Genomic DNA, 15,326 nt, shown 5'->3' on the forward strand with positions numbered 1-15,326 from the left:
AGTCTGGACTCTCGGGCGGAGACTCGGGAGCCAGGGAAGGCGGAGGACTGAAAGTACGCACGCGCCAGTGCGCACAAAGGCTGCGGAGGTTGCCACAGGCTTTCCCTAGTGGAAGGGAGTCGGAGGTTCCTGACTCCACTGGGCCCCAGTTCTAACTGCACTGAACCCCGGTTCCAGGCGAGCCCCTGGGGACCCACGCTCTTGTGGGGGGAGTCTGGACTCTCGGGTGGAGACTCGGGAGCCTGGGAAGGCGGAGGACTGAAAGCGCGCGCGTGCCAGTGCGCACAAAGGCTGCGGAGGTTGCCACAGGCTTTCCCTAGTGGAAGGGAGTCAGAGGTTCCTGACTGCACTGAACCCCGGTTCCAGGCGAGCCCCTGGGGACCCACGCTCTTGTGGGAGGAGTCTGGACTCTCGGGCAGAGACTCAGGAGCCAGGGAAGGTGGAGGTCTGAAGGCGCGCACGTGCGCGCAAGGGTAAGGCTGACAGGAAGCCAAGACTGAGACTCCACCCCATCCAAGCTGAGCACAGAGGCTATTGCAATTTGGCAAGTCTAATCCTATAAGGCTGTCTCCAGCACCGAACTTCTCCCAGCATAGACACAGCTGATCCTTACAGCCAACTGGCCCGGAGGTCAATTCTTCCCAGTGATACCAACAACAATCAAGACTTAATTACAACAAGGCTGTACACACAGTCCACAAAGGGGTGCACCAAGAGTGTCCACCTCAGGTTAACTGGGGAGGCAGACCCACTGGGCCATATTGGAAACCTAGCACACAAATCTACCTTACCAACTCAGGGAAGCAGTGAAATTGCGGCGTCAAAGAATCAGATCACAAACGAAAGAAATGGAGGAAAACAAACGACTGGATATAGAATTCAAAACCACGGTTATAAGGCTTTTTAAGAATATCCTAGAAAAGGCCGATAAATATAACGAGACCCTCGAAGATATGAAAAAGGACCAACTAGAAATTAAACATACACTGACTGAAATAAAAAATATTATACAGAGACCCAAAAACAGACAAGAGGAACACAAAAATCAAGTCAAAGAATTGAAACAGAAAGAAGCAAAAAACACTCAACCGAAAAAGCAAAAAGCAAAAAAAAAAATCCAAAAAGTTGAAGGTAGTGTAAGAAGACTCTGGGACAACTTCAAGCGTACCAACATCAGAATTATGGGGGTACCAGAAGAAGAGAGAGAGCAAGATACTGAAAACCTATTTGAAGAAATAATGACAGAAAACTTCCCCCACCTGGTGAAAGAAATAGACTTACAAGTCCAGGAAGCCCACAGAACCCCAAACAAAAGGAATCCAAAGAGGACCACACCAAGACACATTATAATTAAAATGCCAAGAGCAAAAGACAAAGAGAGAATATTAAAAGCAGCAAGAGAAAAACAGTTAATTACCTACAAGGGAGCACCCATATGACTGTCAGCTGATTTCTCAATCAGCTGACAGAAACTATGCAGGCCAGACGGGAGTGGCAAGAAATTTTCAATGTGATGAATAGCAAGAACCTACAACCAAGATTACTCTACCCAGCAAAGCTATCATTCAGAATGGAAGGTCAGATAAAGAGCTTCACAGATAAGAAAAAGCTAAAGGAGTTCATCACCACCAAACCAGTATTATATGAAATGCTGAAAGGTATTCTTAAAGAAGAGGAAGAAGAAAAAAGTAAGGAGAAAAATTATGAACAACAAATACATATCTATCAACAAGTGAACCTAAAAATCAAGTGAATTAAAAACCTGAGGAACAGAATAATCTGGTGAATATAATAGAATCAGGGGCATAGAAAGGGAGTGGACTGATAATTCTCAGGGGGAAAGGGGTATGGGGGGGTTCATGAAGTGACTGGACAAAAATCATACACCTATGGATGAGGACAGTGGGGGGGGGGAGGTAAGGGCAGAAGGTGGGGTGGGAACTGGGTGGAGGGGAGCTATGGGAGGAAAAAGGAGAAATAATTGTAATAATCTGAATAAAGATTTATTTTTAAAAAAATTAAAAAAAAAATAAAGTAAAAATTTGAAGACATAAGAGCAGTGAGTAGAATAGTGGTCATTAGGGCAGAGGAGTAGGGGTAAATGGAGAGATGTTGGTCAAAGATGTTGGATAAAGTTGAACTTACTAGTATATAGGATGAAAGTCCAGAGATCTAATGTACAACATGATAACTACAGTTCATCATACTATGTTGTAGACTGGACACTTGCTACAGGAGTACATTTCAGGTGCTTTCATGACAAAAGAAAAAGTAATTATGTGAGGAGATAATATGTTAATAAGCTTGACTGCAATAATCATTTCACTATATATATATATATATATATATATATATATATATATATATATATAATCATCATGTTATACATCTTAAATATATGCAATTTTTACTTTTAAAAAAAAGAAATACTATGGTCCAGCCAGGGTGTCTCAGTTGATTGAGCATCATCCTGTGCACCAAAGGTTTGCCAGTTCAGTTTCTGGTCACATACCTGGGATAAAGGTTCAATCCCCAGTTAGGGAATGTACAGGAGGTGACCGGTCAATATTTCTCTCACATTGATGTTCTCTCTCTCTCTATCTCTCTGTCTCTCTCTCTCTCCCTTCTTTTCTATAAGCATGTCCTTGGATGAGGATTTTAAAAAAAGAAGAAGAAATAGTAGGAAGGAAAAAAAGCAAGTATTACATAATTATGAGGTAACTCCAAATATCTTGTTGCTGCATCAGCTTTATTTATAACTAGAGGCCCGGTGCATGAAATTCATGCATGGAGTGGGGTGTGTCCCTCAGCCCAGCCTGCACCCTCTCCAATCTGGGACCCCTTGAGGGATGTCCGACTAACATCAATTTGCATATTACTCTATCAGGCCTCTATCCTATCTAATCCTATCTAATAAAAGAGTAATATGTAAATTGACTGGCCTGCCCTGGCCTACGCATATTACTCTTTTATTAGATAGGATTAGATAGGATAGAGGCCTGATGCACGGGTGGGGACTGGCTGGTTTGTCCTATAGGATCAGGCCTAAACGGACAACCCTCTCACAATCCAGAACTGCTGGCTCCCAACTGCTCGCCTGCCTGCCTTCCTGAATGCCCTTAACCACTTCTGCCTGCCAGCCTGATCACCCCCTAACCACTCCCCTGCCAGCCTGATCACCCCCTAACCACTTCCCTGCCAGCCTGATTGGCCCTAACTGCCCTCCCCTGCAGGCCTGATCCCTTCCCTGCAGGCCTGGGTCCCCCCAAACTGCTCACCCCTGCAGGCCTGGTCACCCCCAACATCCCTCCTCTGCCGGCCTGGTCACCCCTAACTGCCCTCCCCTGCAGGCTTGATCGCCCCCAACTGCCCTCCTTTGCAGGCCGGGTCCCTCCCAACTGCCCTTCCCTGCTGGCCTGATTGCCCCCAACTGCCCTCCCCTGCAGGCCTGGTCACCCCCAACTCCCCTCTTCTGCTGGCCTGATCACCCACAACTGCCATCCCTTGAAGGCCTGGTCCCTCCTAACTGCCCTCCCCTGCTGGATATCTTGTGGTGACCATCTTGTGTCCACATGGGGGCAGCCATCTTGTGTGTTGGAGTGACAGTCAATTTGCATATTACTCTTTTATTAGATAGGATAAAGGCCTGGTGCATGGGTGGAGAGTGGCTGGTTTGCCCTGAAGGGTGTCCCGGATCAGGGTGGGGGTTCCCATGGGGTACGGGGAGGCCTGGGGGAGGGGCCTGTTGAGGTTTACAGGCTGGCCATGCCCCCCGGCAACCCAAGCGGAGGCCCTGGTATCTGGGATTTATTTATCTTCTATAATTGAAACTCTGTAGCCTTGAGTGCAGGCCAAGGCAGGCCAGGAACTTTTGCTTCCTCCATTGCTGGGGAAATCCAAGCCTCCTGCTCACTCTGTGGCCGCAGCCATTTTGGGGGGGATTTATTTATCTTCTATAATTGAAACTTTGTAGCCTTGAGAGGAGGCAGGGCAGGCCAGGGCAGGCGGAAAGCTTGGCTTCCTCCATTGCCGGGAAAAGCCAAGCCTTCTGCTCTCTCCGTGGCTGTAGCCATCTTGGTTGGGTTAATTTGCATACTCGCTCATGATTGGCTGGTGGGCGTGGCTTGTGGGTGCAGCGGAGGTGCGGTCAATTTGCATAATACTCTTTTATTATATAGAATGAGCATCTATTCAGTGTCATGAACATGCAGAAGACAGGCTGTTACAATAGCAACCTAGCAATAGACAGTACTGAGTAGTTACTGATCTGATGCTGGTCAGACTTCTAAGTTCAGTTTATTTAAATTGCAAATAATAAAACTGCAATGAAAATTAAGTTTATTAGAAAGTTTCAGGTTCATCCTGGTATCCGTCATGTTCATTCTATGGAGCCAGTATTTGGCTTGTCATCAGTTTTTGGATGAATATTGATTTTAACACTTGGTCTTTCCACATTTGGTCAAAATAAATACAGCACCCACAGTTACCTAGGCAACACAGCATATGTAATCAACAGAACTGCAATTTCTAATTCCAAGAGTCATATACAGGCTCTGTTACCCTGCACAGTGATTTTGAAAATTTTAATTTAGATTTCAATCATTCTCACCTTGAGATATTTTACATAACTTCCAAGTTCTTTTGTGAGATCTGGAAGTGTAACATCCTTGGTCCCACATTACTTCATGGTAGCTTCAGGTTGGAATTCTCAGATTGTTTGAAGTGATGACTCCCATTAATGCTCCCCACCCCCCCACCCCCCGCCTACAATCTGATTCTGCAGGCCCCTTTTCTGGAGAAGTCTATTTAGAAACTCCTTGCATCTGGGCAGGTCTTATGACTTGCTTTGATCAATAAAATGTAGCAAAATGAGACCTTGCATACATCCAGTCTCTCTCTTGAAATTCTGCCATTGTCAATTAAACAAGCCTAACTGCCTGTGGGAGGACAGAAGACCATCTGGAGGAGAGTCTAGTTGGCCCAGCCTGGATCAGCATGCTCCTAGCCAACCTACCAACTGACCAAAGACAAGTGAGAGGCCCAATAAGAGCAGAAGTACTGTAGATTTATAAACAATTAAAAGTACTTACTGCTTTAGGAGAAACCAAGATGGCGGCATAGGTAAACACCTAAACTGCTGCCTCACACAACAATTTCAAAACTACAACTAAAAGACAAAATGGACACCATCCAGAACCACAGGAAAGCTGGCTGAGTGGAAATTCTACAACTAGAAGGAAAGAGGAAAGCACATTGAGACTCAGAGGAGCTGTAAAAGGCTGAGGTATGGAGATGCACGTGCGCAGAGAGGACGAGCGGCTGAGTGCACGGGTGGCTGAGTGCGTGGCTGGCTTTCCCAAGCGGGAGGGAGATGGAAGCTCCCGACTGCTCTGAATTCCAGTTCCAGGCGAGTTTCTGGGAACCCAGACTCATTTGGGGGGAATCTGGACTGACAGGAAAAGAGAAAGCACACTGAGACTCAGGGGAGCTGCAGAAGGCAGAGGTCCGGAGGCGCGTGCACAGAGAGGACTAACTGCTGAGTGCATGGGCAGCTGAGTGCACAGCTGGCTTTCTAAAGTGGGAGGGAGACAAAAGCTCCTGACTACACTGAACTCCAGTTCCAGGCAAGTTTCTGGGAACCCAGACTCATTCAGGGAGAAACTGGACTGTCCGGCAGTGGGCAAAACTCGAGGGCGGCTTTCTCTCAGAGGTGCTTGCAGTGATTACCAAGGGACACTGAGACCCAGGGGCCTCATAGGGATGCGCTGATGGGAAACCAAGGCTATCTGCTCTTCCCTGAGACTCCACCCCATCCAAGCTGAGCACAGAGGCTTTTGCAAGTCTTGTCTCATAAGGGTGTCTCCAGCACAGAAGTTCTCCCAGCGTAGACACAGCTGATCCTCACAGCCAATTGCCCTGGAGGTCAATTCCTCCCAGTGATACCAACAATAATCAAGACTTAACTACAACAAGGCTTTGCACACAGTCACAAAGGGGTGCACCAAAAGTATCCACCTCAGGTAACTGGGGGAGGCTGAGCCACTGTGCCCTAGAGGACACTTACCACACAAAGCTACTCTACCAACTCAGGGAAGCAGCAAAAATGTGGAGACAAAGAAACAGATCACAAATGAAAGAAATGGAGGAAAGCAAACAACTGGATATAGAGTTCAAAACCACGGTTATAAGGTTTTTCAAGAATTTCCTAGAAAATGCCGATAAATTTAGCGAGACCCTCAAGGATATGAAAAAGGACCAACTAGAAATTAAATATACACTGACTGAAATAAAAAATATTATACAGAGACCTAACAGCAGACTAGAGGACCACAAGAATCAAGTCAAAGAATTGAAACAGAAAGAAGCAAAAACACTCAGCAAGAAAAGCAAAAAGAAAAAAGAATCCAAAAATTTGAAGATAGTGTAAGGAGCCTCTGGGACAACCTCAAGCATACCAACATCAGAATTATGGGGGTGCCAGAAGAAGAGAGAGAGCAAGATACTGAAAACCTATTTGAAGAAATAATGACAGAAAACGTGCCCTACCTGGTGAAAGAAATAGATTTATAAGTCCAGGAAGCACACAGAACCCCAAACAAAAGGAATCCAAAGAGGACCACACCAAGACACATCATAATTAAAATGCCAAGTGCAAAAGACAAAGAGAGAATATTAAAAGCAGCAAGAGAAAAACAGTTAATTACCTGCAAGGAAGCACCCATACGATTGTCAGCTGATTTCTCAACAGAAACTATGCAGGCCAGATGGGAGTGGCAAGAAATATTCAAAGTGATGAATGGCAAGAACCTACAACCAAGATTACTCTACCCAGCAAAGCTATCATTCAGAATTGAAAGGCAGATAAAGAGCTTCACAGATAAGAAAAAGCTAAAGGAGTTCATCACCACCAAACCAGTATTATATGAAATGCTGAAAGGTATTCTTTAAGAAGAAGAAGAAGAAAAAGTAAAGTAAAAATTATGAATAACAAATACATGTCTATCAACAAGTGAATCTAAAAATCAAGTGAATAAAAAATCTGATGAATAGAATAAACTAGTGAATATTATAGAATCGGGGCATAGAAAGGGAGTGAACTGACAATTCTCAGGGGAAAAGGGGTGTGGGAGGTGCGGGAAGAGACTGGACAATAATCGTACACCTATGGATGAGGACAGTGTGGGAGAGGTAAGGGCAGAGAGTGGGGTGGGAACCAGGTGGAGGGGAGCTATGGGGGGGGGGGGGAGGAACAATTGTAATAATCTGAACAATAAAGATTTATTAAATTTTTAAAAAATTTAATTTAATTTAATTTAAAAATAAAAAGACCTGTACTAGGAAAACTACAAAACATTGAAAGAAGAGATAGAGGAAGACATAAAAAAATGGAAGAACTTACCATGTTCATGGATTGGTAAAATCAACATCATTAAAATGTCCATACTATCCAAAGCAATCTACAGATTCAATGTGATCCCTATTAAAATACCAATGGCATATTTCAAAGATCTAGAACAAACTATCCAAAAATTCATCTGGAATAAAAAAAGAGCTTGAATAGCCACAGCCTGAGAAAGAAGAACAAAGTTAGAGGGATCACAATATCAGATATCAAGCTATATTACCAAGCCACGGTTCTCAAAACTGCCTGGCACAAGAACAGACATATAGACCAATGGAACAGAACAGAGAACCCAGAAATCAACCCAAGATTATGCTCAATTAATATTTGACAAAGGAGGCAAGAGCATACAATGGAGTCAAAACAGTCTCTTTAATAAATGGTGCTGGGACATTTGGTCAGATACATGCAAAAACAATGAAACTAGATCACCAACTTACACCATACACAAAAAGAAACTCAAAATGGCTAAAGGACTTGAATGTAGGACGGGAAACCATAAAAATCCTACAAGACTCTAGGTCAATCAGAGGTAGTGTCATCCAGAGGAAGAGATGTATGTGAAAGACAATATTCTCACAAACACATAAAATAGCATACTTATGTCGTAGCAATATCTTTACAGACACAGCTCCTAGGGCAATTGAGACTAAGGAGAAAATAAACAAATGGGACTACATCAAAATAAAAAGCTTCTCCACAGCAAAAGAAACCATAAAAAAAAAAAAAAAAAAAAAACACAAGAAAGCCCACTCCATGAGAGAACATATTTTCCAATGATATCAATGATAAGGGTTTAATCTCCAATATTTACAGAGAACTCATACAACTTAACAAAAGGAAGATAAATGACCCAATCAAAAAATGGGCAAAGGATCTAAATAGACACTTATTGAAAGAGGACATACAGAAGGCCCAGAGACATGAAAACATGCTCAAAGTCACTAATTATCCAAGAGATGCAAATCAAAACAACAATGAGATACCATCTCACACCTGTCAGAATGGCTATCATCAGCAAATCAACAAACAAGTGCTGGCGAGGATGTGGAGAAAAGGGAACCCTCCTGCACTGCTGGTGGGAATGCAGACTGGTGCAGCCACTGTGGAGGACAGTATGGAGTTTCCTCAAAAAGTTAAAAATGGAACTGCCATTTGACCCAGTGATCCCACTCCTAGGACTATATCCCAAGAAACCAGAAACACCAATCAAAAAGGATATATGCACCCCTACGTTCATAGCAGCACAATTGACAGTAGCTAAGAATTGGAAACAGCCTAAGTGCCCATCAGCAGATGAGTGGATTTAAAAACTGTGGTATATTTACACAATGGAATACTATGCCATTATAAAAAAAGAAAGAACTTTTACCATTTGCAACAGCATGGATGGAACTGGGGAGCATTATGCTAAGCAAAATAAGCCAGTCGGAGAAAGATAAATATCACATGATCTCCCTCATATGTGGGATATAATGATCAACATAATTTGATGAACAAGAATAGATCCAGAGACAAATGGTGGTGGGGGCGGGGGGGACGGGTTAGAGAGCAACCAAAGGACTTGTATGCATGCATATAGCATAACCAATGGACACAGAAACTGGAGTAGTGGGGGCTTGCTGGGCTGGGAATGGCTGGGGGGGGGGGGTCAACTGGGGAATAAGGAGAAATATGTAAAACTTTAGACAATAAATAAATTTAAAAAAAATAAAGTAAGGTATTTTTTGTTACCTTTAAAAAATAAATAAAGAAAGAAAAGGCAGTGTCCTAAGCTCTCTGCCCCATGCAGTAGCAAGGAGTCTCACCGTGTCCCTGTACCTGCCACCCACTGAGGGCTGACACTTGCAGAGCATGCACTCAGATGGGCACACCATTCTTTACATGTGTCAGCCCCATTTTGCACCACAACTCTCTGGGGGAGTCGTGCTATTATTATAACCGCATAGGAGAAATGAGGACACTGAGGCACAAAGAGGTTTGGCAAGAAACTCAACGTCACAGAGCTCCCCCAACCCCACCAGCCCTGTCCCCTGAAGACTGTCCCCCTGCCACATGCCAGCTTGGCTGCTTTCCCCTGGTCACGGGACGGAGTCCTTCCCAGTGCCAATCAGACCAGCAGCACGTTCAGTCACACTGTCAGTTACAGAATTCGCTGTATGACAGATGCATGCAGACCCCACAGGAACCCATTCTTCCAATGGCTGCTTGTGCTCATTCTCCAGAAAGCTCCCTGCACCAAGTGCTGAGAAGAGCAGTGGGCTCTGCAGGGTCAGGAGCTGATGTCTGTGGCCTGCAGCTGAAAGTGCCATGGTTTCAGTCACTTTCACACATGTGTGTCAGGAGTGCTCTGGGCTCACTGTTTCAGTGTGTGCTCTGGACCAGGGGAGGGAGGACTGGATGCTGGCTGAGACCATCAGTAACTGTGCAGCTTTGGAAAAGCTTCAGTCTCATGGCCTCATCTCATGCCAGTGAATGACGTGATGGCTCAGGCTGCTGCTGGCTCCTCTCTGAGGCCTCCGTGCTCTAGTGGGGAGGGCCCAGTAGCTGGGTTAGCAATCTGTCCACTGAGCTTAGCTCCTTTGGAGAAACTTCCGAACGCCTATGTCCAGGCCCTGACTGCAGAGACAGTAGATTCATCAAGCCCAGCATCAGTACTTCTTTTTTTCTGCAACTCAGCATGGGGTTCCAATAAGGAATGGGAAGGCAGGTTTGAGAACCAAGACTCTGGAGTGTTCTCAAACTTGAATATTCATCAAAAACACCTGAAGGCTATTCCCACCCCAAACTTTCTGATTCAGTGGGTGAGGGCCGAGGCATTTCTAGTCAGTTCCCAGGAAAGGCTGATACAGAAACTTTAATGTAGATGGTTTTCCATCCTTTCAAATTTTCCAGTTTTGTAACTGTTTTACAATGTAACAATGCAATAGAACAGTCATCATGTATATAATTTATAAATAAAGAAATAAAAAGCAAACATACATGCATCAGTGCTCACTGATGAGACAGCCAGGTGCCTACTCACCAGGGTCCTCACCTGAGAGGCCCCAGAACCCCTTGGCAGTTGCTAAATAAGTGCAGAGTCCCAGCCCTCAGCCTCATTTGGATTCAGGACTCAGAGAAATTCACACTTTACACTCACATCTTAGGATATTCTGAGCAGGGAGCCATTGACTCCACTATGAACCTCCCTCAGAAAAGGCCTTATTTTTCTTTCTCTGTATTTAAAAATAGCCATATTCTCTCACTCAAAAGCCACAGATCTCCCTGGCAATGGATATATATAGGTGAGTGCAAGGAAGGGAGCAAACATATCAGCATTCTGCATGTCTTTTTACCTCCCCTTCCCCTGAAACTCCCCCTATCCCCTAAGCTTCCCTGTCCTCCCCTGAGTGGGGCTCTGCTCACCACACTATGGTGAAGCCCACTGCTGCCCTCTAATGGCCACTCCGCCCAGCAGTCACTCTGCAGATAATTTCTCCCCTTCAAGGAACATTTTCCAAAAGGCCTGTTAATTAGGACATGGCAGGATGAGCAAACAGATCAATCGGAGGTGATGTCATCCAGAGGAAGAGTTGTATGTGAAAGACAATATTCTCACAAACACATTCATTCATTCAACGGAAATTTTGAAAAGATTTGGAACAATGTACTAGGCATTGTTCAAGTTCTTAATATAAAATAACACAAAAATCCCTGGTCCCACAATGCTGACAGCCAATGGGACGAGATAACAAAGAAGTGAATTATCCTCCCTCTTGTATGGAGTGAACTTCTGTGGAGGAAGACGTGGCCGAGAAGAAGTGAGGGAATAGCTCACAAACAGGGAGAACATGAACATTTACCGACCAGCTATGAATTGAATTACTGGGTGTTCTCTATAGGTCACTTCTCTTTATCTTCATTCTCTCATTGTACCCTTCCTTTTATTATAATAGCCAGTCTTACGTGTAAAGAAACTGAAGCCCAAAACATTAGGAAATTTGGCCCAGGTGTTAATTAATAGCTGCATGCACTGAACTTCTCAACTGGTTGTAGGAACAAATGGCAGGGTGGACTTGAAAAGGAGACTGCTCACACCTTCCCCTTCTTACCACTCACACACCTTCCCTGGGACTTGCAATGCTGCCTGCAGTGTGCCCACTCACCTTCCCATTAGTACTCCCCATATCCTCGTTCTCTGAAATGTGTTCCTCTCTGCTCATTCCATGATGCAGTTTATTTCTATAGTGCAAGGGCTTAGTGACAGTTAACCTCTGCTAATCACACAAATAATTTACTCAATTTATAGCCCTACAGTCAAATTGTTACAGAAAACTGGAGAAAAACCAAGCAACGCTTAAAGAAATGGAGTTACACAGCTTTATTATGCCAGCGGACTCAGAGGAGGTTGTCTCTCAAATTCTGAGCAAAGAAATCTGGTGGAAACTTTTCCTTTATATCTTTTTGGCTTCTTTGTCCCCAAAATATGGGGCTTCAGGTCCCTTTTTCAAGTTTTCAAAAGAGCCCTATGTATGCTTAGCAAGTATCTCTCAGGAAGCCTGTAGCCTTGAGAGTACAACACAGTTCAGTAGCCTTGGTAACAGATAACTAAAAGACACCTGGTATGGGGGTAACTAGGGATGGCAGCAGAGTGGCTTGCAAGGTCAGACAGTTGAGCTTATTTTCTTTATCATTAGAGCAAGCATGGTTACAGAAGCCAATGGCAGAATTATTTCACAGAACAAAGAACCTTCTAATAGAGGGAATAATGGCGGCGGAATAGACAGACTTGTTCCGAGCCTTGTCCTGGAGCAGAAAAAAAGAACAGCTGAGGGTCGCACTAGGAGTGTTTGTTGGCAAGTTGGGAGACAGCTGAACTCCAGAAGAAGGTGGGGGACTGCTAGACGGGTTCCCCTGACCAGGCAGCACCAACTGCGGCTGGGTCCCCTCCCGGAGCTGCAGGCTTGGACGCAGAGTCTGCGCCATCTTGAACCGGAAAGTGGAGCTTATCGGAAGCCTAAGGATCCACAACTGCGGCACCCACGGAACAGCTGCAAGCCCCAGAACAATGCTCCCCAATTGGCGCAAACACACGGGTTCAGAGGAGCTCTACACTCCACCACAGAAAGGTCAGATTTCACCTGGGATAAGGTGAGGTCTCTGGTCCCGGTGGGAGAGAGGAAACTGGAGGACCAGGGAAGTCTGTGCCTAGAAAAATCCATGGCTGTTGGGGCTGGCGTGATCTGTGAATGTGGAAAGGGATCCTCAGAGCTGCTAACAGAAGGGCTCTCTAAAAAGCAACCCATTTTGATCTGAAGTGCAGGGACACCCTAAGAATTTCAGGCTGCCTAGACTTACACGCAGCCCCAGAGTTCGCACACTTGGGCTTTTTCCTTTTGAAATTCTTGCTTCTGATTACTAAGCCCAATACATAGGATCACCCAGTTGGAGACACCCTGGGAGACTGCAGGGGAAAGTTGTTTTTCTGGAACCTGGGGATCGGAGAGGGGAGTGACCATCAGAGAGCCAGCTCTGAGGCAGCCTACTCCCACAAACCGGTAGTGAGTGCCACAAGGAAAGAAGGCTCTAACACTGCCTAGAGAGGCCATAGATAGACCCGGAAGTCAATCCAGAAACACTGCCACCCAGGGGCTGAATCACAAATTGACTCTTATATAATCAAAAATAAAGGAATACGAGAAATTAAGACACACCGCCTGATTAAAATCAGGACTGGCTTACAACACTGAAGAGCAGTGGAACACAGGGAACTGCAACACTTTCTGGAATGAGAAACAGGCGTGCCAAACAGAACAACAGAGGAAGTGAATGACCTTCACTACTCCACATTTTATTTTTATTTTTTATTTTTTTATTTTCATTTTTTGCATCTTTTACTCAAGAAACTAACTTTTTTTTTCTTTTTTCATCACTTGATTTTACCGTTTTAATTATTACATTTTTATTTTCAATCCGTATTATTACTACTGCTATTTTATCTTTTTTTTTTTAAGTGTCATTTTATTTTCTCTTCATTTTATTTTGGGATTAGTGTTCTACATTCTATTTTTATCTTTCCTTTAGCATCGTTTTACTCTATCTCAAATCTACCTTTATGCCATCACTCCCTTCCTAACCTTCCCCTTTTAGGTGTCCTGTTTATCTTACCCCTTTCTGCTTTAGATTTTCCCTATTCTTTCTGTTTACCCCTTGTTAAAATTTCACCCTATTTACATATCTAATCTCCAATCCCCTGCTCCAAGTCCATACACACCTCTCTCTTCACTGTCTTAACTATCCAAAAATTATTTTTCTCTCTGTCCTTTTGTTGTTGTTCTCTTGAATGTAGATTATATCGAATTTTTATGCTTTTTTGTGAGATTGTTTTGCTTATTCTCCTTTTGTTTATTTTTTTGTTTGTTTTGTGCTTCAGCTTTCCCTTGCCTCACTCAATATTAGTTGGTGTTGTAGTTTGTATTAATCCCCAAGCACTTGTTGCTGGCATTTGCTGGGATTAGTGATTGTTCTATTGGAGTTTTATCCCCAATACATATAGTCTGTTCCCCTTTCTCTCTTAGTCTCTTTCTTGTCTCTCTTACTTTTTTATTCTTTTTTTTTCTTTCCCTTTTGCCAATTTCATTTTGACACTTTTTTTTCTTCTTTCTTTCTTTTTCCTCTCCTTCTTTCTCTCCTATCCCCTAATTTGCCTTTCTCTGGTGGTCACCTTTATTGGAGGTTATTGATATCGTGAATACATTTCTGTTCAGTGCCTTGTGAGTTGTACCTGGTAGTGCTGTATTTTGTGCCTTGAAATCAACGCAGGAGAGAGAGAACTACATAACCAGAGACCCAGAGAAGAGAGAACATGGGGAGACAAAGAAACAGCCCGCATATGAAAGAAAAGCAGGCATCACCAGAAAAGGAAGTAAACGAAATGGAGGCAAGTAACCTTCCAGAGAAAAAATTCAGAGAAATGGTCATAAGGTGGCTGAAAAGAATGGAAGACAAATTCTACAATATGAGCAAGAACCAAGAGGAAATGAAGAAAAACCAAGAAGAAATGAAAAATGACATCGCTGCTGTAAAGAACTCAATAGAAAGCATCAAGAGTAGACTACAAGAAGCAGAGGACCGCATCAGCGAGCTAGAAGACAAGATGGGAAAAAATACCCAAGTAGAGCAACTTCTAGGAAAAAAATTAAAAGGCAGGAGGAAAGCCTAAGGGAACTTTGGGACAACACGAAACAAAACATCATCCGCATGTTCCAGAAGGAAAGGAAACTGAGCAAGGAATAGAAAACCTATTTGAAGAAATAATGACAGAAAATTTCCCTGATATAGGGAAGAAAAAACCCATACAAATCCAAGAAGCTCACAGAGTCCCAAGCAAAATGAACCCCAAAAGACCGATGCCAAGGCACATTATAATTAAATTGGCAAACACCAAAGACAAAGTAAGAATCTTAAAAGCGGCCAGAGAGAGACAGAAAGTTACATACAAAGGAACCCCCATCAGACTAGCAACTGATTTCTCAACAGAAACTCATCAGGCCAGAAGGGAATGAAATGAAATATACAAAGCCATGCAAACAAAGGGTCTGAATCCAAGAATACTGTACCCAGCAAGGCTGACAATCAAAATTGAAGGTGAAATCAGGAGCTTCACAGACAAAAAAGGACTAAGGGAATTTATTACCACCAAACCAGCAATGCAAGAAATGCTAAAGGGTCTGCTGTAAAAAAAAAAAAAAAAGAAAGAAAGAAATAGGAAGCGAAGAAGGAACACAGTGGTAAAGAATAGGAATGGCAACAAATAAGTACCTATCAATAATAACTTTAAATGTAAATGGATTAAATACCCCAATCAAAAGGCATAGGGTAACAGATTGGATAAGAAAACACGACCCATATATATGCTGTCTACAAGAAAACCACCTCAGAC

The sequence above is a fragment of the Plecotus auritus genome (assembly GCF_963455305.1).
Source record: "Plecotus auritus genome assembly, chromosome: 2".
Classification (NCBI taxonomy): domain Eukaryota; kingdom Metazoa; phylum Chordata; class Mammalia; order Chiroptera; family Vespertilionidae; genus Plecotus; species Plecotus auritus.